General features: G+C 38.2%; 1 long non-coding RNA gene across 1 annotated transcript; it reads left to right on the top strand.

Moving 5' to 3' along the window:
• Positions 1-10947: 10947 nt before the first annotated feature.
• On the top strand, positions 10948-23863 carry LOC146496293 (uncharacterized). Its single transcript, XR_014871257.1, has 2 exons — positions 10948-22948; positions 23020-23863. It is a non-coding gene; the product is annotated as an uncharacterized LOC146496293 (long non-coding RNA).
• The last annotated feature ends 640 nt before the right edge of the window (positions 23864-24503 follow it).

Raw genomic sequence — 24503 nt, forward strand, 5'->3', positions numbered from 1 at the left:
AAAATTGTACAAATAATTTGACAGATCTTGTGTTGGACCTAAATCTGCAAACCAGTATGACCACATATGGGCAAGACAGGAAAGAAAGGAGACAGAACTAAATACATACAATAGCAAATAGAAAGAAACTCTTGGTCTCTGATCTATATGACTCTGATAAAATCTGTATAATGTGACCACATGCAGGATTGACGTGTAAGCTGGACCTAAATGCAGACGGAGTGTAATGAAAAGCAAGCTTTATTTTAAGCTGATAACAAAAGCAGTACAGCATAAAGAGAAACTAAAACTATGAAAACTAACTTCAAAACTTCAAACACTAGAATAGAAAACCCAGTAACATTAACTAAGAATTCAAAACAAGGAAGAAAACCAGGGACCATGATGTGATGTAGAACATCCGTATTATCCTACGTGTTGATTGGGATAGTAAGAGCTGTTGGTGCACAAGTGAAACCTTGCCCCTATAAACTGACACATGAAAGAGAATTCAGCATTAAGATCCAACCTAATAATCTATGGTAAATTCATCAGAAGCCATGTAGGTCAATCAAAAGTAAGTTTAAGTTTAGACAAGTGATTCTGAGACTTTAGGCAAGAGCTCTCTGAATAGAAAAGCCTTTTGTTATATAGAATAAAACTACTGAAAGTGATGGCTTTACAAACAAACAAATAAATCAGACATTAATGTAACATTAGAAGCAAAACCTTGCAACACTAAATCAATTTCATTGATTCACATCAGTTCAATTCTAATTCATTCACATAACTTGTTGTTTGGTCTCAACCATGAATTCCCAAGATGAACATTAACATATCGGTATCCTAGAGCCTTGTTACTGGTGCGCTGATACATAGTTTGAATCTTGATCAAAACATATCTCTTCCTAAAAGTCCAAGAGGACAACACTAGTAAAAAAAACATTGCCTTATTTTTTCTCTTCTGCTTTATATTGTTTTTAAGTGCCCCTTGGTATGTTTTTCCTCCTGTGCATGAATTATTATGGCACACAGGGTGCTCAACCAAGCAGGAAAAGGACTGCCTCACTGTGAATGAAGAGTGTGAAGCTAAAGAGGCAGATGATGAAACTATTGAAAATAAACATCCCTTCCAACAGCTGTACCCTCTCTAATAAAATGTTAAAAATAAGGGTACTTGATAGAGGAAGTAGCATAGAGAACACCAAATAATGGAAATCCAAAGGATACCTTTGTTTTTATAAGGCTCCCTACTGCTGAGGGGGTTTTACATGTTTGACAGTAATTCGATTTAAAATTTTTCTGACAGGTATAATTAATTTGTTTAAAGACCAAGAGGATCATCCCCAGCATGCATAGCAGCTCTTCTGTGATACAACTTATCTTTATTCATCCTCACACCTTATATAAAACTAAAATTGCTGCTGCAGCTTTGCTGAGACAGTCGTACTTTGCCATAAATTAAGGTAATATACCTAAGGTAAAAAATTTAAAGCCTGTGCAAATTTAGTATAAAAAGAATCTGCATATTTTTCCATTTAAGAAACTTGAATGACCTAAAATAGCTTGAATCCACTCCCATTGCTCCTGGCTTTGCTTGCTTTGCACCTGGTCTTCTGCGCACACAATATATGTAACTTACTTCCCTCTATCATAACAGCCAACTCTCCCTTTACCAGTCATAGTCCCTACATTTAGAGTCCCTACTCTCACCTCCAGACTTCTACTTTCCTTCTCTCTTGTTGCCCCTTTTACACTTTCTCCTTCTTCTCTTCATTGTCTTCAGCTGACAGTAACACAGTTTCCACCACCACACTGTTTCTCAATAGCATATAAAAAGAACATCTAACCAATAGTCAAACATGGTGGTGGTAATGTCATGGGCTTTTACTGCTTCAGGACTGGGACGACTTGCTGTAATTGATGTAACCATGGATTCTGCTCAGAAAATCCAGAAATCCAGAAAAAGCAAATGTCTGGCGATAATCTCATGTCCACAAGCATATTTAGGTTGATCAGCAGAATAAGTGTGGCCCAAGTGGGGGCCAAAATTTCTCAGCAGTAAAACACTGACTGTCAGTCATTACAAAAGCTTGATTACAGTTTTTGCTTCCAAGGATGGTATAACCAGTTATGAGGTTTAGGTAAAAATTACTCTTTCACACATTCCCTTACATTTCCCTACATTTTGTATTTACTCACACTATTCTGACAAACATTAATATTTGTTTAATGATTTGAAACATTTAAACATGACAAATTTGTAAAATTTGAATGAAATAATTACTTAATTTGAAATAATTACCAAACTTGGTAGCAGAGAACAGTGTTAAAGAACAAAATGATGTCCAGACACCTGACACATGACAAATGAATCCACTGAGCTGTGAATGATAATTGTGGCAACTGTGGTAAAAGGAATCAATAAGCTTGTATACAACACTGTCACAGTAACACTCGCAGAACTTAACTTGGAAACACCTGAACATGAGATCCAGAATATGTGCAGAGACAAATCCCTATGGAGTTAAATCAAGGAAGGGTGTTAGCTGAGAGGGTGTGCTCCTAGCTGCAAGGGATCAATCGGATAAAGACCACCTGACACACCATTAGACCCACCAAAAGCTGAGACTGATAAATATTATAGGAACATTGGGGAGAAACAGGAATCACACAACACCAATACCAAGTGGCCAGTGGACCTAAACATCCCAGAACGAGATCCAGTTGACATCACTAAAGTAGACATTCAACAGCATCAGGACTCTGACAGCACAATAAGTGGGCTGCTAACAGTTACTCATCCAGACTAGATAACACAGGACAGAACAATTATGGTCATGACAGGGTGATTTCCTGTAAACTCCTCACAGGCATCATAGCAACCAATCTGAGTATGAACATAAGTCAACACATGAGTGCAGCTCAGAAGGGCATTGGAAACAACACCAGAGGGTCAAAGCACTAACTGGGGTTGATGTAGCAGTACACCACGACTCCAAAACCAGGCATAACAACCTGAGTCGCCCAGGACTGACTACAAGAAAGCGTAGAACTCAATACCCCACATAGGGATACTGAAGTGCTTGGCATATACAAGGCTAATGGTGCAGTGATAACACCAATAGGACTGTGCAAGACAAAACTAAAGACAACCTCAAAAGCACAAGTCAGTATCATGTGTGGATTATACCAATGTAATGTACTGTCCCTATTCTGCATAGGCCTCACCAGCCTCTGCTACCACACCAAAGAGGACATATGGATAGAGATTCAGGAATGAAGTAGCAATCAGCCACTTCCTGTACATGGACGACATCAAGCTGTACACCAGGAGCAAGTCAGAGATAAACTCACTGATCCACCTCACCAGAACATCATAGTAATTCAGACGAAATAAATGTGGCTCAGTGGTTGCAAAAAGAGGACAGGTTATCTTGACCGAAGTAGCTGGCAGAAGGCAAGACAGTGGGCATACTGCACAGCCACAAGCACCTGGGTATCACACAAAATAACAGGAACCAAGATAAAGATGCAAGAAGGTCAGGGGTCAAGGATTAAAGATTGTCAGGTTCACAATCCAGGATGAAACAAGGAACTTTTTACATCAAAAAGATAGTTGGTAGCACTCCAGACTCTTGTTTTTCTACATGTCTTTACTGTTGTAAAGCTATCCCGATCTTTCTAGGGCACCCCAAAAGTTTTCCAAATAAATTGAAATGGGGAAATCCTTTATAGCACTATTTTCAGCAGGACCTTTGTGGGTAAACTAGTGTGCTGAGAGACATGTACCAAAAAGGTTGTAATTCAGCTATTTCATTGTGTCTTGTTTTTAGCACCAGTTTTTGAAGAGAAGCTCTGCCTGTCAAAACTCAAAAGGATAATAATAATTTAATCAGATGCAGCAACAGAAGCACCCCCTAGCTCTTTGAATAATACACAACGGTTTTACTAATAAGATCTCTGCCGACTCATCATATCCACTGAGCACATCATGATTCCCCAAAGCTTCCATAACTGAAACAAAAAGATCAGATGCCTCATTTAATCCCTTCAAGCATCTGCCTGATGAACTCTTCAGAGAGATGCTTTGACATCTTTCTAAGTTTACACAAATAGAGAAGTGTTGCTCTGTATTTGGCATTTTTCTCCAAACTTGAGCCTCGTTGACAGCACTATCATCAACGCATTGACAAATTACCTTCAGGGTATTTTTGACCAATCACTCAGCCGTACTAAAATAAACATGTAACCGATATACATGTTTGGTAAAGCGCTTCTAGCAGGAGCTGTTTGTTCTCAATACAGACAAGGCTGTGTATTTTTCAGCTAAAATCACGGGATGGATATTTACTGTGGTTTCACTGTGCATTAGGACCCACAGTAAGCACTCCTGTTGGCAAGCACATTTAAGCCTGTACATATTATTACACGGTTAAACTCAGCGTGAGCCAGTTTCCCATTTGCTACTGAAGAAAACCAAAGCCAGCAGCGAGAAAACCAGCACTCAGTCATTCAACTTTAACATAATTTCAGCCACTTCCATTCAGTAGCCACATGATGTTATCTTTTCCCATTTTATTAATGAGCACTCAAACAAATGTCAGACCCCACCCCCCCATTTCCCTGTTGTCAACATCAACGTTGTCATGGAAACAGTGATCTGAATCAATCTCTCTCGCTCTCGCTCTCTTTCCCCAGCTTTGTGCTACAGCAATCCGCTATAGCTTTCACTCTAAATGCCAAGGCAATAAAAGACACCTATAGGAAATGTCAGTGGCACAGCCTGACCAATGAAATCTGACAGCCAAGACAAGCAATATTTCTCATTTTCCTGTCAAGGGGAGCACAGCCATGGTGCATCCTTTTCTTTTGAGAGGAGAAAAAACGCCATTAAAGAGCAGCAAATTGAAATGAATGTTACTGCTGTAAATGAAAGCTTTGGATTTGAGGCTACAGGTCAAATTAACATAATTGAAACTCACCAGCTCTTGGACACATTTGTATAAATGCGCACGCTCAGTGACATGTGCCCAGACACATGCACACTCACGTGCCCGCACTAGCACTCTGTGTGCACGTGCACTGTACCCTCGCCGATTTGCATCGCTTCTATTGTTTATGTATGCAACAGCGCTCTCCAGTGGTCACTTCTAGTAAAAGCTACATTTTGGTTATATATATTTTTTTCCCAGATTGAAGCGTCTGCTTGTTCACCCATATAAAACCGCTTGTTGACATGGACAACTGCTGTTTGATCATATACTCATGTGTGAGCTCGAGAGGGTTACAAAATGAAACTGGGTGTTGATAATGATGTTGTACTGAACTCAGTTGTGAAATGTTACTGCTGTCTCCCCCTCTATCTCTTTTCAAGACACAGTCAGTGTTGTTGTTTTTGAGTTTGTGGGAATTTTAAAAAAGTGTTTTTGGCCTATTTTATGACATTGTGCAGTATTTCCAGTGATAACAACAAGTCTCTTTATTTATTTGACGTTATTCTGTATTTGGTTGCCTGGAACAATGACACACACATGCTCTGTGTATTGCAGCTATTGTAGAAAGCAGCACAGTACAGGCTTAAATTATGTAAATATACATTTATTCTTATACAGTGAAAGCACACGTGTGTGAGTGCGTGAGTGCACAGACACCTGTGTCTTTCACTTCATTTATGGTCTCAGAGTCCTTTATCCCTTCCGTGTTAATTAGTGGTTTGCAGCATGCATGATAATAATAAAATACATTCAGCTGAAATTAAGCAGATCCATGGTAATTTTATGCCAAGTGTCAAACCATGAAAAACACTAAAATGATCTACTAACTAATGCAACCTGTGAGATGAATGTATAAATGGGGGAATAGGGCTGCCATCAGTTTCTAGTACTGCCTTGTGCAGCTGGTAATGGTCAATTTATAAGTCTGTGCAGGATTTATGATTATCAGGAAGGAAATCACATGCAGCATATTCACACGAGGGAAATAAGAGTGACAGTGATGGAAATGAAAATGCTGTGGTGAGAATATAAATAAGACAGATTGTTTCTTTTTGCACAGCAACAGCGTTCAGCACAAATCCATATGGAAGCACTGACATTAGGATTTTTGCATTAGTCTACACAAACTATCAAGTGCACAGAGACCTCGTTTATAAAAAAAAAAGAAAGAAAGAAAAACAAAACAAAACTTTGAGTGCACAAACCTGTGCATGCATACACAATACCAGGAGTTTTGGTTTTTCCCTTGAACACAGTGTACAAACAAAAATAAAACTAACAGAAGCACATGCAGTATGTTTCTCATGAACATACTGTGTAGTAAATATACTGTATACTTTCTGTACATATCAGGTAAATCAAACCATATTCAACAGGTGTCCGAAGGCAATATTTTTCAGTGTTTGAAGATCAGAAGATTAACTGTAATACTCCAAAGATAGATTAAATATTTTATCAGTAAATCTCACAGTTTGAGATGACAGTTTGGTGGATTTAAATGCAACACAAAGCCCATTTTGTAAAACTGGCCCCAAGGAATCTGGAATCATCTGGCACAACTACAAAGAGTGAAATACACACAGAGGAAAACAAACGCTAGACAGTGTTTATCTCCAAGTAACTATTAAAATGCAATGGCCACCTCCAAGGGACTGTTTTATTTTATATGAAATAGAGAGAAAAAATGGATAAATAATAGTAAAGCAGCTGTGACTTTTACTGTTTTCAATGTGTCGTATTGGAAGTCTTCCACCAGGGAAGAATGGTTCATCACAGCCAATGTAAACTGAGCTTGTTTGACACAGGTGACCAGATGTCCCTCTTTATGTGGGTCTACAGCATTTCCATTCCCCAGGCCTCCCATTTTGTCTGGTTTTACAGGACAAGCACTTTCTAAAGTCTGAATTTTACTCATTGTGTACAAAGAGATGTTTTTTTTTATTAGTCTGACAAAAGAAAGCCTGTCTAATGTCATGCTCATCAGGGAAGTTTTACAAATTTTACTGAATATGATTTGTAGACGTATGAGAAAGAAACATATATTCACAGTTTTTGTCTTATTTGCTAGTTATTTTTCAGTTTTGCACAGGGACAAAATGTGGTGTGAAGTGACACAGTATGTGTCTGTCATGATTGGATAAAAACGATTAGAACTGTGAGATGTGATAATGCTAACCTAGAGATACATCCAAATTAAAATAGGAGAGCAGCTGAAATCAAAGCCTATTGATGAGGCCATGAAAACAGTCTTAAGCTTCTCTTTATCCCTATTGTATTCACTTTGTAAGAGAATTGGACACATAATGCATTTGGTATGTACATGCTAAATGACAATCCAGTAATATGAACTATTTATTGTATTTTTAAGTTTGGTATGAAAATTTCAAACTACCTCTCAGCATTGTTGATGTGTCCCACTTAGTCCCACACAAACACAGTGTTTGCCCCACATTTAGTTTCCTGGGTCATCCTACAGATAAGACCATTTTCCTATATATAAAAATATAAATAAATATAAAACAGATTAGAAATTGAAATTATTTGATTTGAACCAATTAGAAATGTATTATTAAAACAAATAATAAAAAGATATAACCTTTAAACTTTTAAAAATCTACTAAAAATTTTAAGGATGAATACCTGTATGTAATGTTCAGCATGAATATGTTTGCAAAGATACAATTTCCTTCTCTCGAGATATGCAGATTCAGGTTTTAAGGAGTCGTTTTCATTATGGTGACCTCTACGATTTTTCCCTACCTCTCTATTCCCAGCACCTGGAAATCATTACCCATCTGCCATCCTGGAGTATCTTCCAATCTGTTACTTGCACCTCAAGAAAACAAGAAGGCAGAAGGTTTCTGGAAGAACATGGGTGATGCTAAATTTAGAAATGCCTTTGCCAAGTAATTAAAGTAATTAATAACTGGCATTATAGTTATCTTCTGATTATGTGTCTTGCATACCTCTTGTATTTTCTATCTTTGGAGCTTAAATTTGATAAAATGAGGAGAATAAGCAAACATGCTAGCATAATGGCTAGCACTCAAGCTATACGTGTATATAGTCAAACCACCGTTTTGAACCAGTCCTGATTCTATGATGAGCTCCTGGCCAATGACGATCCAACACAGAGTCTATTTTACTTTGGAATGAAACATAAAATGGTCCATCTTGGCAAGTCTTTATTGAAAGTGACTGCCAATTCTGAGCTAGCATAGCCTTCACTGACAGTTATTTTTAGTGAACCGAAACATGCTGCAATTCACTTAGAACATGATAGTTGGCAATGAACTCAAGGAAATTGAATTTAAAAATTATTGATACTTACAGACAAACTAACAATACCACAAACCACATTCCTCTTTGGATATTTACAGCAGATTTTTTAGGACGTAGCCAAATCAAAAATGACTTTCTTCAATATATGTATAAAGAAGCAGCTAGTTGTAAGATAGTTGCTGCTACAAATGATCTGCTGCTAGTTAGTAAGAAAAAACAAAATGCTGTAAAGTTAGTTTTGGTGCTGTAATGAACCTGAGAGTTACTACATTCTAAAAATATAATAAAGAACTATCATTTCTACTTTAACCTAATCAATGTAATGAAATACTCCTTAGATAAACAAATAAATAAATATTACCACAAATCTTACACTTTTTGGGCCATGGCTTCACAGATATTTATTTATTAAAAGAATAACAGTGTAAAAGTGGAAGTTCAGAAGGTCTCAAAGCTTTTTCTTCTTTACAAAGATACAAGAATCTTCTTGCATCATATCTGATGAAATGTTGTTATTTTGCTCTTTGCTGCTTTTGTTGTGGTTTTTAATGGTTTTTTGATCTGGTTTAAGTTACCCTGTGGTACATGGTGATGAAAAGCAATTTTCTGAAGTGAAAGATTATGAGATATAAGTAAAATATTTAAGGACGCAATCCTGATGACACATAAAGGGGCCTAAAAATATATACAATATTATAGTATGGGATGGTTTGGTAACAACTGGTCAATGATGTTATGCTTTGGACTACCTTGTATAGGTATATCAATACATTTTAGAAGGAAATGTATGTTAGGTGAACTACATTTATTTAGCTGATCTCAAAATAAGGGAGGCAATAAAATATGTATTGTAATAGATTTAACAGCTTTAATTACAAACAGAAACAGTATGTTAGACTGATGTGAAACAAACTAAAATATTGTTTTATTTCCATTGTTATTATTTGCACATCCTTATCACCATTAAGAAGTACATTGGTATTCTGACTCCATATTTTCTTAAAAATATGGCGTGCAGTACCTTCAAACACATCGCACTGAGGTCAAATGGACTTCAGCAGAGAATTTTTCCTCAGCAGTGACCTTCAGCTCAGTCTGAGCAGTTCCATTCAAATAACCAATTAATAACCAATTATTAGCCTTAAGCCTACATGTTGAAATTGTGTCTGGAAGCTTGGAAGCCATCGTTATTCACGCGTGAATCTGTTACTATGTACGGGAGTAAGTTTCACAGATGGAAGAGAAGAAAGCAGATGGACTTAATGAGCAGGCAAGCTTTGAAGGGAGCAGGTGGGTGGGTGTTGGGGGGTGGGGGGCAGGCAGACAGAGGGAGATGGATGAATCTGATGGCTTTATGGTTTTTCTGAGGTAGTGTATGTTTTTGCAACTACAATTGGGGTATCAATGCATCTCTCAGTTACCATGACTACAGCAGAGCCTCTCTGTTCATATAAAGAATGGTGACTGATGTGCAGCCACGGAGGGACCAATTATGTCTGTCTGAATTAGCGAACCCTGAATGCTCTCCTAAGTGCGTACGGGGGGATACACCTAAATTGAAGTTCCTAAGTTGTAATTGTCCAGATTAGGAGAACATTTCTGGAATGATAATGCCAGGAATAATACATGGAGGATAATAATTTGAGAAAGAAGGTTTGAGTCACTGTCCCTCATTACAGCTTGAATAGTATGTTAATTGTTCCTGTTATTATTAAAGTTTGTCTGATGAGGTTAAATATGTGAGGAACTCATTATCGGTCAAGTTGTTCTGGATTTTCATTTACATAACTTCTTGGAAAATTGTTTATAACATGAAATATATCTTAACCCATACATACTGTTGACATTTCATGCCCTCACAATATGGTCCAGGCCAAGAAAGCCAAACTATGAAATACAGAACTACTTAGAATTGATAATTAGCAAAGCTGACATGAATAAATGGATTATTAAACCATAGTTTAATAATAGTTTAAATTAGGACAACACTGCTTCATCATAAAAATGATCATAACTACCAATCAATCTAATCTGTGCACTCATAGCAATGATTGGAAATGTTGCAAGTGTCATGTACTTGCATTTATGTAAAGCTTTTCTAATCTTACTGACCACTGTGAATACTTTTAACTAGCCACAAATTAAGCATGCATCCATGCCTTATCATTACTTCACTCTTTGGAGATTCCCCCATGGTCCTTTAAAGACCTCTATAGGTCTGTGTCTCTATAGCACAGGTGTCGAACTCCAGGCCTCGATGGCCGGTGTCCTGCAGCTTTTAGATGTGTCCTTGATCCAACACAGCTGATACAAATTGCTAAATTACCTCCTCAACATGTCTTGAAGTTCTCCAGAGGCCTGGTAATGAACTAATGATGTGATTCAGGTGTGTTAACCCAGGGTGATATCTAAAACCTGCAGGACACCGGCCCTCGAGGCCTGGAATTCGACAGCCCTGCTCTAGAGTAACCTGGGTAAACATGGTCGGGCCACAGACAGTTCACATTACATTGTCTAGATCACTTTTTTTGGAGTTCACCTTGAACTCCAAAAATTGTAGCACCTGTACAACAATATAGTATTTTTTAAAAACTCAGATTTTGTTTTTTGTTTTTTGTTTTGTATTTTGTGTCACCTTTTGTCAAGTTATCAAATAATACCCAAAAAGAATTTAGCGTATTTTTATTTTACTGCCATTGAATGTCAAAATAGGTCAAATTTGACACAAAATGGTATTTAAGGGTTAAAGTCATGAACTCATTTCATTATCAATGTTTCAACTTATGCTAAACCACACACATTATGCTAATTGTTATGTACCGGACTATACCATACCAGTTATGCAATCATTTTGTAAGGTAGGTCAAAAAAACATTAAAGAGAACCATCTTACTATGGTTTCACTATAGTAAGATTGTGTTATCTGTTCACATCACTGCTCTTTACAACACAGAACAAAGTTCCTATTGAGAAAATCACCCTTCGTCAATGCTTTTTAAACACTGGGTGGTGCAACATAATGCAGAACAAACTGAAGGAGTCATAGGGATGTCTGTGTAATTATCTCAATGGGCATTTTATTGAAATTACATGTCTTGTTGAGGCAGCTGGGCTATAAAAAGCAGCTGGAACCATGAGGCTAATTTAGAAGAGCGGCTTCAGTGTCTCTTTCAGGAAAATTTCCACAGATCTTGGACATTTGCCTGCATGTTTGTACCCCTTAGGTCAAGAAAAGAACTGCTAGAATATCTGAAAACGAAAAAAGCATGCAGCTTTAGTTCAGTTGCTCTTCTTTTCCGTTGCTCAGTGTATGATGCTGAGAAACTTGGTTCCTTTATTAACAATTAAACTGCTGTAGAAATAATAAAAGCAAATCTTTACAAAATTCAATTAAAATGAGCTCCAAGAGAATTGTGACTGTATATGCATAGTTTTTTTTTAATTGACTGTAAGCAAAGCCAGAAATCTTTGCAGTTTTCAGTCTGAGCAGTAAAGATGCATTGCAAGGATCATCCTCAGAGGACAACTGTACTTTGAGCTGAATGCTAATGTAACATGCAAAGACTGCATAAGAGAAGTGAAGGTGAAGGTCTGAAAATAGAATCCAATGTAAAATTGCCTCAAACTTGCATCCCTTATTATGGTTAGTAGTGCCAGCTTGACTGGCTCCAAAAAGAGACTATATTGGACTGTACAGACGTCTGTGCTAGGGGAAGAAAATTACCCAGTTTCTTACTTGATTTATTGCCTCGGTAAGCATTTTTTCTCTTGAGTTTATGAGCAAAATTGCTTTTTCAAGTCTTCTTCAAAACGACATAATGTTCATTTTATAAATTATGATTTTACCCATTTAGAGTAAAATAGTCCAATCGTTCTTCTATAAAATCACTAATAACTGATATCATCATCTTAAGGGTTAGCGTGCACTCATTCATGCTGTGTGGCCAAGGCACAAAAACCAAAACACACAATGGAGTGTATTTCCCACGCCCGGCATGAGGAGAAAAAATGATTCAGTCTATTATAGTTAGTAATAAAGAAATCGATGGATATCAGCTGAACAGCAAGTCATTGCCTATCTCTAGCTGCTTTCTAAATCTTTTTTTCGGCCTACAGTTAAGTTTATTCATGTGAATTTGCATGAATAAATAAAAAAATAAAAAAATATTCTCATATATGACCAAAAACAGAGAAAAATCAGACGTGGAAAAACTTCCCAGGATGTTAAATCCATCACTATTTCTTGAAGGTTGCATCTTGAAGGACATTCAAAGCTTTTCTTTGGCTCTTGGCTGCTTTTTATTGACTTCACTGTCAAGATGATCTCACATTGCTTTCATAATGTTGATTTTTGAGCTCTGGGGAGGTCAGTCCACGAGTAGTAGTGTGCCACTGTGTGTTTTTCTATCTTGACAGGCTTGTCTTGTCATGCTGAACAATGAAGTTGTTTCCCAATCAAAGCTTTCGTAGATCAAAATCTGATGATGCTTTTCTGTGTTCGTATTTCCATCAACTTTAACACCACTGGTGGAAATGCAGCTCCAAACCACGAGAGAGCCTCCACTGAGTTTTACAGACGGCTGTAGAAACTCACCACAGTGCAAAACAACTCGAAACAAATATTTCAACTTTAGATTCATAACTACATAAGACGTGTTGCCACAGATTTTCAGTCTAGTTAGAGTCCAGCCCTTTCGCCCTGTTTCCCTTAAAAATGACTTCTTTATTAAGACCATTTGTTCAAGAAGCTTTGGCAGACAGTAGATGGATTAACTGAAGGGCCAGACACATCTCTCAGGTCATATGTCAGGTCTTTGCTAGATTATCCCTGTTTCTTAAGGACATGGCTTTCAGATACTGCTGTACATATGTGGTAGATAGCTATTATTTAAACTGCTAGACTAGGACTAGAATGAAAATTAAGTGGAAAAAGCAGCCGATGTGAATAGAAGAACTTTCTCTGTCTTCTTTGGACATTGAAAAGTCTAAAAAACTATTGCCCAAGACCACTTTTATAAAATTACAGGAAAGTCTGGCTCTTCAGAACAAAAATATAAAGAAAGATTTCTGCACAGTACTGTATATGTGTGAAAGTATCTCACCTGTCTCCCCACTGTACACCAAAAAATATGAAACCAAAAATCACACACATCCAGTGGGCATAAAGGAAAGGGGATACATTTATTTTAAGCTTCATTTTAAAATCAGACCCGCAGACAAAAACTCCATCCTTCTGCTTTCTCACATTTCAAGGGTGATGGATCAGCCGCACACATTAAATTTAAAGAGTGAAAACGTGTGAGCTTCATCCTGTGTGCACCCTCACACCCACGCACGTCTGTATTGCATGTGTCAGTTATATTCAGAAATGTTAACATGAAGAAGGCAGGATGGTTTTTGGTAGTGTTAGTATTAATCTAATAATAGTTTTGATGCAATAATAGAAAACAGGGCAAAAACAGCCTGTTGACCATCACTTTGACCTTTGTTGATCTGAGCGACCAGGCTGACGGCAATTTCCTCAGTTCATGTGCTTGCATAAGCCAGAGTGCAGAATAAATGAAATCTGTGACCTGAAGCAGACATGAACGCATATGAAACAACTGCTTCTATAGTTATTGAGACACTTTAGAAAAAGATAAAAATGTCAAAGTCATGGTGGTTGTAAAAAAAAAAAAAAAGGACTCAGGAGATCACAGAAGTTCAAATTAAAAATCTACCTCAGGAGAATAAATGAATGTGTGTGAAAGATTTCAAACTGGATCATATAACAGCCATGAAATACACCAAAATAAAAGCTAAACAGCATCTAAATGTTAACCAACATCTAAATCATTTAATTTCACTTCGCCCCATTAAGTTTAGTCCGTCTTGCTTTTGGCATTTACGTTTTAAATGGAAGGTGAAGCAATTTCATTTCATGGCAAATCTTCAATGTTTCCACACTTTCCACATTTGTGTGTTCAGGCTTGGTTTGTAACGGCCGATAACTGCATCTCCTGCTGTGAAACTGACAGCCTAGATGTATGATGTGGAACAGGTCAACATCAGAGGATTAAAAGGTGGGAAACACTGCATATGAGCTCATCAGACCGCGGCCCCCAGCTGAGCTTTGATGGTTGAGCTTAAGGATGCGTTGATAGAGACGGTGCAGCCTCACTTGGCTGAGCTGCTGTCAAGCCTTTCTGAAAGCCAGCGGAAGAAGCTGCCATGATTTCCCTCCACAGCCCCCACCCTGCCTTCTTTTTGACAGCAGCAATGGGAGTGATGAGAGTCTGTTAGGAGTCAATGGAGAAACTCAGGAAACCCTTTCTTGCTGTTATATTACAGGGCATGTGCAGGGCTAGATGTGCCAGATAAATACAAGCACCATAGCCCTGACACAGCTCATGGCAGTTGGGTTAACCACCTGCAGATTCTCCCCTGCATTTGATATTAACAGAAACACAGAGAACAGACTTAATGCACTGGAGTGGACTGTTTCTTGCTCAAAGACTAGTTTGTGAAACCAGGAATTAACTGCATTTGAAGACCTTTCCCTTAACTTTGATGAAATGGAGAACTCTAACCTTTGTTTGAAAAGGTACTAAGACACCCTACCATCACACAAACTGAGGCTTTAAAGAGTAAAGAAAGGAAGAACATTTGTAAGGCCCCTTTTACAGGTAGGAAATCCTGCACAGAGAGGCAGGAGGTGGGAGCCATTTGCCAATAGCCACAGAAACTGGTAACAATGATACTACCTCAAAAAAGAAAGGTTGAATAGCAGCAGCCATTCTCCTACAACAACAAAAAGGCTGTCACCTTAATGGACAGGTGGCAAAATGTCAAGTGTACAGTGACCAAGAAGTTTTCTACCAATTTTTCTCCCATCCCTTTGTAGAAATATCTGCTGCAATATAGGATCGCCTTTAATAATGGAGTGGTGTGTTAAGCACAGCCTTTATAAGTATGCAACCCTCCCTTCTGCATGGATAAAGCTAAACTGCTTCACTAAAGCTTGAACTCTTTGGAGAAGAGCTGTCATGAGCTATCTTATAGCCATATTCTAGATCAAAGCACTGAAATGGGAGGAACATCAGTGAAGATTGAAGACATATATTTCTCCGCACTCCCTGTGGATTACAGTTTGCATGAGGTGCTACAGCTGCAAAGCAATCACGTCGTCTCAGTGATAATCACACAAAATAAAACACCAGCAGTGAGGTGCTGCATGTGGAAATAATTGGAAGCCGTGTTTCAGCTGCAGCAAGGTTCCTCAGGGAGTAGGAATCTTTGGAAGGAGTCAGTAAATTTCCACTGCAGAGTCAAAACTGAATTCCAGAAAACCCTTTTTATCTCCTGCAACGTACCTGTTTTTGCAGATGGGGGGTAGTTCAAAAAGGGGAAGGAATTGGGAATTTTTTGTGGTTGGATCGGTACTCACAGCATTTCTGTCAGGTCATCTCAGGATGAGATGATTCTCCACTATATTATTTGTTCTGTCTTTCTATTTCACCATGTCTGCAAACCTGGACCAATTCAGAAAGCAAAGAAGAGAGCGAGAGAAGAAAGTCAGTAAGACAAGTAGTTTTTTGCTACTTGAAAGCTAAAAGCTTTTTTTTTTGTGACTGTTTTTCCAAAGATACAACATTGCAGAAAGCTAATGCATTGTTGGATCTTCTGTGAACAGCACAGAATTGCATGCTTCATCCTTTTCACTGTAGCTTCTCTGCTCTCTGTGTGTTTGTGTGTCTGTACTGTAGCCCAGCTTGTCAAACAGAGACACAGTCCTTCATGTCAGAAGAGAAGAAAGATGTAGTCAGTTGATCGTGCTGTGTGAGGACAGCCTTGGCTTTCTCCAGGTTAGTGGACTAATTTGTCTCATCTTCACAGGTCTTTACTACAGAGGGAATGCAGACACACAGTGGATGGAGGGAAGCTTTATGTTCCTTGAGGTAAGCTCTCGGGACTAAGAGTTCTGGAAATGCAACTTTAGCAAAAGTTACCTATGAATACATTTAGACTGTGACTGTAGATATTTGCAACACATTGCTTTCAGGAGTGCTTTCAAGTCCTTGAATAAGGTATCTAAGAGAGGTATTCACTGATGGCAAAATAATTAATTTTAACAATTTCTAGACTTTCCAGGGCAAGTTAGCACTCAGAACTAAATCACATGTGTCTGCTCTAACAAATCACTCTTTTTTTGGATGATCAAAGACTGGGTATGAGATGATTCACGAGGATTCTACTTACAGGGATGTGATTTTATAAAACTTTAGCAAATTTCAAAAACATTAAATCAATGTAAATTAATTGTATGCTGTGTGGTCAAATTTTTTTTAGGCATTTTCAGGTATTCCATTTTTGTTATTGTGATCACTGTTGGGGTCATTACTCCAAAGAAGTAATGTATTACATATATTACATAGGACACTTAAGAGTAATGCAGTACAGTACTTAATTACAGTTTCTCTGTACAATGACCTAAAATGCATTGTCTGATAATTACCATTTAACATTACAAACCTATTGGCTGCAGTCCCACACACCAACACAAATCCCTATCATAATGAGAACACACATATATAAGCTTTCTATTAGTATTTAGGTACAAAAACAGCTGACAACACAAAGCAAAGGTGAAAACTGGCACAAAGACACTTCAAAGCAACCACCACAGTGATTCTACTTTAGAGACCTTAACAAGTAGAAACCAGGGCCTGACTGCTCATCAGTTTGTTGCCTGTTAACGTTCAGGGTCTGGCTGCTGAGCTGTGGTCAGCATTCACTCAGCTTTAACATCACTCTGTGTTGTTGGCTAGCTTGTCCAGCCTGATTACTCCCCAGCTGTGCTCTCCTTCTGTGTCTCATTCCCTCCTTATCCCTTCAGTATATTTAAGCCCTGTGTTTCTCTTTGTCAGTGTTGTAGTCTCCCTCATAGCTGTGTGATTCGCCATGTGTTTTCACGTATGATTTATTTGTAGTTTTCCCAGTTTAGTTTTGTTCTTTGTTTCCTTTCCAAGCCTGCAATAAAGCAGTGTTTTGAGTTCACTTTTGTCTCGGTGAGTTTTGCGTTTGGGTCCTTCTCTTGCCTGCACACAGCCGAAACATGACACCATCCCTACTTCTGCTTTATTGCTTCTTCCAGTAGTTTCCACACAATCACCAGCTTATTGTACAAACACAGAGGCTTTTAGGGGATGGAGTAAATGAAGCAAGGACATACAGAATGGCATTTTTGCCCTGAGGAGATAGGGCTTGTGTGTAGGCAAGTTATAATGAGCAAATTCTTTCATGAACAAGAAAACTTCAGATCCCTTGTCATCACACTGTATCCCACTGGACAGATGTATAACTGCTTAGTAAACATTTTGTAGCTAACCTCCAAGAATATTTATGATTTCACTAATCTATGATTGGTTTTGACTGTTACTATTTAGTTAGAAAGATATCACACAGCAATTGTATATGTAAACCTAAGAGTTGTAATTTTGGTCCCTAAAGTTTTAGCCCTCCTCCCTTTACCAGGCTTAATTATCTTTGGTTCTGTATACAGTTGTTGGGGTTGACAAGGAGTTCTTGGCACATAAAGATGGCTGTTTCTAAGCAACAGAGTGAAACGGTTTAAACTTTACAGGGATTATAATTAGATACCCTGTCAATCAAACCATCTTTTCAGTCTAGTCACAACACAACCAGTCAAGATGACAAAGAAATTACATGCTCAGTGGAGATCATTATCATTTTCTACTTTGGCACTAAACTCTCCATCTTTCATCTCTGATTGTGATGCATAAAAAGACAATCACATCACATGTAGTATAGTATATAATTATGCCATGATTGTAGGATTTCAGTTTAAAGTAGCATGGGGCTTCAGGCAGGAAGTTACCTGTTTTTCCTGCTTTTATTTTATAGTAATAAACACAAGTCTTAAACCATCTCTTATTTCTTTATATTTTTCCTTCCAAAGAAACAGATTTTTTTGTAATTTTAAAATTAGTCTCGAGTAATAGTCCTCAAGGCATTCTAAGTCTAAGTTTTTCTTTGGATATTGGTTGCTTTCTCTCATTTTTAGTTGTTTTTAAAGCCACTTAGCACTGCAGAGTCTAAACAGAAATCCACTTAACACTGAATCAAGCATAAAAAGGCACCGAACCTAAGAGATGAACCGGTGTTGTGTCTACACACAAGGCAACGCAATAAAAATAGAATAAATCATATCCAGGCATTTTGTGCAAAACACACAATTTGTTCAGTTTCTTTAGTTGAATCTATGGTACAACAGTAAAGTGTCTACAACTGTCTATTATGATTTGGGGCTTTATTTCAGCCAGTGGTGTTGAGGGTCTTCTTAAAATTAATGAAATTATGAATGGAAAAAAAATGAAAGAAAAAAAAAAGTCAGATTTTGATCCACCATTCAAAGCATCTGATTGGCAACACCTTTATTTCTTAGCATGGTGGGATCCCAAACACACTGACATTGAACTAAACGTATACCTGGACAGAAAAAACAGCAGAAAAACAGCAGAGAGCAGAATATAAGGCAGCCAACATCCAAAGAAGAGCTCTGAAATATACCTGGAAAACTGTTCCTGAAGACTCATTAAAGAAATTAAAAGAAGAATAATTAAATATGACTTTCAGTCTCATTAGAGCTGTACAAACTGTTGTTGCCTTATGTACTGTATTTCTATGTATATCCCATTTTTCTTGCAAAATATGAGGAATTTGAATAAAGACTTTTCCACAGTAGAATAAGATTGATTCAAGTCATCGGCCTTGGTTGCCTTGGTTGTCAAACTGTTTAGGTCATGCTATTTAGCAGCAGCACAAAATTACACAATGATTTGTTCTCAGATTTTTTTTCTATCTATCAAAGCAGACTTCTCGTTACTGGCAAATACATCTGGTCTCAAAGAATGCAACAACAACTTCACTAATGATTAAAAAACTTGTAAACCAATTCAAGAAGAATCATTATAAATATAACCCCCAACCTCTGAGTGGAAACATAACTAACACTAGTTAAAAATGTGCATTTTGTGGCCCTAAATGACTTTGCACATAAAAATCTTGAGAACTCCTGCTGTAAAGGATTAAGAAATGCTTTAAAATCAAAACTATCTATCAGTGTTACAAGAGTTTTGTAAAAATACGACAGTGTGTGTGATTCTCTTGCTTTATAATACCAGTACTGAGGAAACATTCAAAGGCCGCTCAGCGGGATGTACTGCCATAGATATGCACCGCTTGCTGTGAGGAAAACACGATTTCAGAGTAAAAAACAAAGATCAGCAAGGTCATTGTTCACCTGATGCATTTTTTTTCTTTTTGTGCATTTGTGTGAATCACAAATCCGCTCCTTCAGTACCGATGAGACCGTGCTGGAGTGGCTGCTGTAATGATGAAAAAATGAAGAGAACATTTGGGTTTATAAAAGTGCCTTTTTTGCTTTCCAAAGTAAGACATTTGGAAAAGAGGGCTTCTTCATTGCAAGATCACTGCCGACATGAACATAAAACCTAGCTGAAGCAACTGCCCACATTATCAATCAATCAATCTTAGTTTTTTTGCCTGTAGAGCACAGAAGCCATGAAAACTGAAGTGGACATATGACATAATGGGCAACAAAAATATAGGAATTAACAACTGCAAAGTCTTTTGTTAAACACGATGATATAAAGTGTGATTAGTGACACATGTAGGTGTCCCAAAGAAACCTGCCAGATTGCTGGCAGTCGCTGTGAAGTCGATTTCTAGAGCCCCAATCATACAAGGCCTAGATACTGGTCAGTGACCCCTTGGTAACCACAGTCACTAGGGGAAAGTGTTTATTCTGAAACTGGTTGGGGAGTGGTTGCTGAAGGTTGCTGGCGGTTGCTGTCGCTAATGTCAAACTGGTTGCAAAGAGGTATGCAGCCCTAAAAAACTGCACTGTTTGCCAACAGATTGCCGTGGTCACCTCTAGTTTGTATGGAAGACATACATTTTTCTGCAGACAATTGCGCACTTGTCAAGCAGTAGAGAAACAATGACAAGTGTGTCACAAACTCGAATTAGAATTTTCACCTTCAAAGCAAACGTTGGAGCCTTACACAGTATAAAAAATGAATGTAGCTACTGCGACGTCATCCATGGGTTTCTGAAGTCCTGTCTTGAAGCCTGGAGATCAGCATTCAGTAGGGACAGCAAAGAGGGGTGGGTCTGAATGTTAAGCCGCTTAGTCTTTGGGTAACGACTTATTGATAGCTGTTGAGCATGCTAAAGATAATACTCAAGTATAAAACATGCTATGATCGAGACTTACTGAATTGACTTTTTTATGCAATATGACCCTAAAATGGATGACTGAGCCCGTAAACTCAGCAGAAAAATATCTGCCGTGGTCAAGAAAGCTGTTTGTTTACAGACTTCTATAGGATCAGAAATCTTGGCTTATTTTTTCTGACCTGGAAGCTTTGGACATGTTTTATACTGTTTATGGCTGCATCAGTGAGGCACAACAACAAGTACGGGCAACTGCAGCAATCAGCTAATGACTAAAGCAATCTTAATGAGGGTTTTGGTGCAGTCTTTGTAACTGATTTCATGTAGGGACACCCCGCCTCGTAACCTATCACTCCAGGGTTATTTCCCAGCCCTCCTGCAATCAGGATAAAGATAGGAGGATGGTAGTTGTTGTAGACCCATTCAAGTTTTATGGTAACCAGAATCTAGACTTTGTTGAACCGTAGGCAATATGAAGACAACATGTAGTATTTAAGGGACCAAGTAGAATTTGGATAAAAGTTATTGAATAGTGTTGAAATAAAATGACAGAATTGTGAAGGATTAAAATATTCCAGGAGCTCAACTTACTCCAATCTGAACATGTTTTAACCGTGTTTTATGAACCCAAAATGCACAGGTTAACTGAAAATGAAAAGGTTGTGTTGATTTAACTCAGTTGTTTAAGTTTCTATCAAAGCAAAACATTTGTGTGTAACTAGTGTCCACTATTGAATCAAATAAGTCCAACACGTTTTTGTCAGTGCAAAAAGAAGTTACGGTACCTGTATTCCTACACAATATTGTCCCGGGACGGAGTAAAACTTTCTGGTGAAGTTTTGGTTGATTTTGGGTTTTGCTGAACACTAGGTTGATTTTATCAGTGAGGTTTGGATTGTTTCTCTCTCTAAGAGAGAGAAAGATGGTTTTATGCTTGGACATGTTTCCAATGGGCCCCAGTATTTGTTATTATATGAGTATTTTATTGGTTACGTTTGTTTTTGCTTTTGTTACAGTGCACTGAAATAAGAACATCTGAAAGGAGTGATCCACCGGTGGTGATATTTTGGTATTTTGTGAGTTCTTGATTTAATAAATCAGCTCTTTAATCCAGGCCTGAGAGATTGAACTTTAAAGCGCTATAAAACATTCTTAATGAAAACCGTTGCAAAGTATTTTTCTCCATGATTATAATGGGCTTGGGAGAAATTCACTTATATGGGACATTGATCACATTAGAAGTCCTGAGGCTAAAAGGATTGCAGCGAGTCAATCCAGTCCAAAAAACAAGGAACTGTTTTCCTTTAAAATGATGACGTCATCTTGCTGGTGATGGAGGCTCGAATAGGTTGCGTGAGAGACTCCATTATCAGCAATATCTGGTATGAATGTGTGTGAATGTATGCATGTGACTGGACTGTGATGGACTGACGACTAAAAGTTTTAACTGACTTGATACTGAGACAAGAACGATACCGACTTTAGGATTAGTAAATGTCCACAAACAATTCACCCAGCCTGTAAAAGAAGGGTGGATGTTTTGTCTTGCTTTGTTTTGTTTTTGAAGGAACAGAAGGATGACAGAGACTAAAGGGGGAGGCTGTAGCTTCACATGAGTGTGAACTGCAGACTTAACCCTTTGGTTGCTAATTTTGAGCTACTGATGTTTCCATCAAGAAAATTGTGTTTTATTAGCTGTGTTTTGATTAATGTATCACATTATATTGTTGGGAATGTTAAATGCTAAAGTGGAGAGAAGCTTTGATTTCACTCCTGACTGAACATGTTATTATTAACCATAGCAGGCCACTGTAAAAAGCCGATTAATTTTGATAGAAAAAGTAAAAAAAAAACTCTATTGATGTCTATGGATAACAGGGGAATGATAGACTTGTCACATTCAAAATAGAGATATGTAATGACAAATACTGGTCCATGTCATTTAGGTTCTCCATTGAAATAGTCAATAATTTAGAAAAGTAGGATAGAACCGACAGGGGCATGTGCTGAGATGCGGTGCTGCACAAGAACAAGAGCAAAATAAAGAAAAATTATTATGTTTCGTTTTGATAAATTAAAATTAAAATGTACCATTACACTCAGAGGATCAATATGAAATTCAATATATGCTAATTTTGTATGAAGTACGTGACTGATAACTGTTCTGTCCTGAGCTTTTGTTTTTACAGCACCCACTTGACCACACCGACAGTTTCTCGCCACCAAAAGGGGGTACTTGCAAAGAATAGGGAGGAATATCATCAGAAGTGGGAAAGGTAAGCCCCGATGGGGGTGATAACATCATTAATTTCACGTATGGTCAAATTCTTAAAATTTGACCCCTAACATGAAAAATTCTTCAAACATTTAGAGACAGAGTGGAGTTCTAGATAAACATAATGTAGCAAACCACATAAGGATGGAGCGTTGGAGTCAATAAGATGGTGAGAAAACACGCAGGAAAAATGTTGATCATGTTGATTATGTTTATTCCAGTGTGCAGAGATTGGCTAATCTGACCAGGAAATGTTATAAATGGATTGTCGGAACAGTCAGCGTTAAAGTCACCTTTGACAGTCCAGACTAAGATGGCGTTGGACATCTTCAGGGCGGAAAAGGGTTGGTGTGACCAAGGTGTGGTTTGGCTTGTTGTGTGTATATTCCAAGATGATATGGCTCTGGATGGACCAGTTACCAGGGCATGGAAGGAGGACAGACTTATTAAATGAGGAGAAGGAATTTTCTGGGATTGAAGATCCTCTGGGTGAGTGGTTGACTAAAAGCATGTATAAAATAAAAGCTGTCGTTTGTTATTGATTGGTAATAGATTGATAATTGGCCATATTTACAGCTGCATTGACTTGTTGTGGATGTAGTCTACTTCATGTTTAAGCACTCTAATTAGCAGATTGAAAATAGTGACATTAAAGGAAGAATATGCAGCACCACCCTGTCAGATGCCAGTGCAGCGGGCTAAATGCAAACACGCTTACACACACATACACTAAATTAGGATAAGTCCTTGGGACATTCTGAATGTTCTAAACCAATTCTGAACCACCAAAAGATCAGTAGACAGCAACATTAGATTGTTAGAGCTAGGAAGAGAGATGTTTTGGTTTTCTGTCTCTTACAGAGAAAGGAACAGACACCAGATGAGGTCACAGATATACGAGGATCCTTCGCAGCAGAGACAGACACGGTGACTGCGGAAACATCAACTGGGTTCAAGTGTCATGGCATTTTGGGCTCCAGTTAGTCACCTCAAAAGGATGGATCCCATAAACACAGCAATAACCATGAAGGGGTTGGCGGAAATCCAGGAACACCAGACCAACGAGGTTCGAGAGGCTCTTGGGCGAAAGGGGGACACGTTCCTGTTCCTTTTTCTGGGGAACACAGTGGTGACCCCAGAATACACAGATCATTGTCTGAAATCGGGGCAGAATAATCCCCTGATCTGTGCAACGACTGAAGGGTTGTCTAACCCCTGAGGTTGAAGGAAACAAGAGCAGAGGATCACCCGACTGGAAGACACTGGTGCCTACAGCCAGAAAATAAAGGTTAGAAGCTCCTCGGACAGAGGTTCTAGTCTGAGTACGTTTGAAGGGTATAAGGTAGCACCAAAATAAAGCTGTGGGAGAACTGGGGAGTGATGGGAGTATTATCTGCACCTACTGTTGTTGTTGTAATAAAGGTTTTTCTTGCATCTGAACTGCGCAAACACAGAGGTCATCTCACATATGGTTCACCCAACAGGGGGACAAAGGGCCTCAGGAGTAAGGAGAAATGAACCCGGCAACACTGGATTGCAGGGTGTAAGTGAGCTCTTTAAGTCTAAAGAGCTCATCAGGGGGAATTGTCGGATTATAATATTATTTTATGCCATGTTAGACCCCTAATTAAAGATTGTGAATTATTATGTAGTTTTAGTTTGCATTATGCTCCTGAATTAGAAGAAGGTGATCACTATTACATTTGGTAAAC

Source organism: Neolamprologus multifasciatus, chromosome 19 (assembly GCF_963576455.1).
Source record: "Neolamprologus multifasciatus chromosome 19, fNeoMul1.2, whole genome shotgun sequence".
Classification (NCBI taxonomy): domain Eukaryota; kingdom Metazoa; phylum Chordata; class Actinopteri; order Cichliformes; family Cichlidae; genus Neolamprologus; species Neolamprologus multifasciatus.